We start from the raw sequence: 2,647 nt of genomic DNA, 5'->3' as shown, positions 1-2,647 counted from the left end.
ACGTCCTACTTATTTATAGAAGGGCAGATGCACGAAGGAGAAAGTAACGGGGCCAGGTCCTTGAATAGTAGTTGGCCGCTTTAACATTGGCAAGGGTTACTTTTGTCAATTTTTTATTAGAAAATGAAAAGTTACGATGGTGCCACGTAATTCTCTCATGAAACAAATTGGAGCTGAGTTTGCAATGTAGTATACATAGACTCGTAGATAGATAAAGAAAGTCTAAATTTACGCCCACAAAATGACCATATAAAGAAAATAACTTGAACTCTATATAATGGGTGCCAAAAAGCCCCCATCCCATACCATACGGGGGAAAAAAAAAAGAGAAAAAAAAAGAGCCCCATTTATGAGAGTAGTCAATTATTTTCACTCGTCGCAATAATTTGAGATTAGACCAAATCTATTTAGTAGTATAAATATAAATACAAATATAAATGTAGATATTGAAATAGATATATATATATATATATATATATATAGATAGATAGATGGGCTCATCAATAGAGATAGATAGGTGGGCCCATCCAACTAATAACTCAAGATGCCAGTAATTTCTTTCATAAATCCGTTTGCCGACACTCCTATGGTTGGAAATAGTTGCATTTAAATATTAAAACTCTTAATACTATTTTAAAATCTATTAAACATGTTCCCTCTCTGTTTTTCTTTTCTTTTTTATTTTTCTTCTTATTTTTCATAAGATGCCTGCGGTGTGCCCATATCTTTCATTTAAGCAATATAATTCGATAACGTTAGGTTAGTTGACGTACGGACGGGACGAGATTTCAAGTACTTGGTATATGTCAATGTTTGAGATTGCGGTATAGAGAGAAAATGACTAATATGCGCACCAAATAAGTATTTTATAATTTCTATAAATTAAATAATTTACAAAAATTAAAAGGGATCCCCTCTCCCTTTTCCTCCCATAGTTCCAAACCAAAGTGTCAGTTGTTTACTAAAGTTTTTCTTAATAAATTTTTGCTAATTACGCCATAGAATCTTCTGTGAAGGGAAGAAAGAGTAAATTAAAGATATTGATCAAGGTCCCGCGAGCTGTCCCGATCAATCCATCGCACATATGCGTTCATTTTTGCTCTCTTGTATTGTCCACTGCCGAAAAATGAAAATGAAAAACATTAAATTTCAATATCGATCGATTTTCAACATTTATCAACCCAAAGGATCGATTAAGCCAATCTTTGTTTTGAAACAAACTTATTCAAACATCATCAATGTTGCACACACCATTATTTGCTTCTCCAAAAGGGCAAGAAGCATATGGTAACCATCATACAAGTATGAAACGGAACTGGTAATTTATTTATTTTTTTTCCAAACAAACACATTTTGTTTATTAATGGGCAAGAAACTCGGCCTTATTTATCTAGGCCTTGGCCATTTTGTACTCTCTCATTTCATTACTATTACTAGCTTGTATTACGGGATATATTATGTTGCCAAAATTAGCGGAACTATTTTGTATATAATCTTAGCTAGCCTAATTCAATTCATGTATAATAGGCAATTAGATATCATAGAAATCTTTCCTATATTTCTCATTGTATTCAGCTATATGTACACATTACCAGAGTTTAATCGAATTTAAGCTTTGAGCTTCTGATTCATAAGTTTCACATGGTATCAGAGCAAACTGGGACCGTGAAATCCAATTTGCTCTAGGGTTGCTCATGAGAGGTAGCAAGGATGGGGACATCAGGGAAGGGTGTCGAATATGAGTCATTATCAGTCTATGCTATCAACTCATTAGACTACACCGGTGCTAGTTTAATCAACTACAAGCTGAATGGGTCGAATTATCTGACCTGGTCAAGAGCTATGCTGACTGCATTGACGACAAAGAATAAGGTTGGACTGATCGATGGCACGGTGCCAAGGCCACCGGAGGGTGATCCAAACCGGGCAAGGTAGGACATCTGCAATGCGTTGGTGATTTCCTGGATATTCAACACGCTGGACAGCGAGCTTCAATCCAACGTAGCCTGTGCAACGGTGGCTCGGACGCTATGGGAAGACCTACGGGAAAGATATTCACAGGGAAACGAAACCAGAATTTACCAACTGAAGGCAGAAATCGAAAATTTGAAGCGAGAGGGGTTTTCGTGACAAAATACTACTCACGGCTCAAGACACTTTGGGACGAATTGGATAATTACCTGGAGATACCGACATGCACATGTGCTGCAACCAAATTGTACGCAGCACGGAGAGAAAGGGAGAAGACCCACCAATTTCTGATGGGTCTAGGGTCCAAATTTGGGATGGTGAGGTCTAACATCCTCAGTCACGAGCCGGCTCATCCCCTGAACAAAGTCTACGCGATGATTTTGCACGAAGAGAGGGAGAATATCGTGGCTCTATCGCACGAAAACGCCGCACCAGATGGAGCGGTGTTCTTGAGCAAACTCTCAGGGTACAAGTAGGAGAAACAGGGGAGCAGCAGCGCTCAACCCTTCGGTAGACAGGGAGGTAGAAGAGGCTCGGCAGCAACCGGGAAAACATGCTTCCATTGTGGCCGTGTGGGTCATATCAAGAGTTCGTGCTGGTTATTGCATGGGTATCCGGCGAATTGGGACTCGAAGCCGGTGAATGAAAGAGGAGGAGGAACAGGGAAGGGTTTCGT

General features: G+C 39.1%; 1 long non-coding RNA gene across 1 annotated transcript; it reads right to left on the bottom strand.

The window, feature by feature from the left end:
* Positions 1 to 1,305: 1,305 nt before the first annotated feature.
* LOC116204577 lies at positions 1,306 to 2,647 on the bottom strand. Its single transcript, XR_004156373.1, has 2 exons — positions 2,181 to 2,647; positions 1,306 to 2,040 (listed from the first exon to the last, which is right to left on the bottom strand). It is a non-coding gene; the product is annotated as an uncharacterized LOC116204577 (long non-coding RNA).

This window comes from Punica granatum, chromosome 4 (genome assembly GCF_007655135.1).
Source record: "Punica granatum isolate Tunisia-2019 chromosome 4, ASM765513v2, whole genome shotgun sequence".
Lineage (NCBI taxonomy): Eukaryota > Viridiplantae > Streptophyta > Magnoliopsida > Myrtales > Lythraceae > Punica > Punica granatum.
Note: the sequence above shows the minus strand (reverse complement) of the source record. Positions and strands in the feature narration are given on the sequence as shown.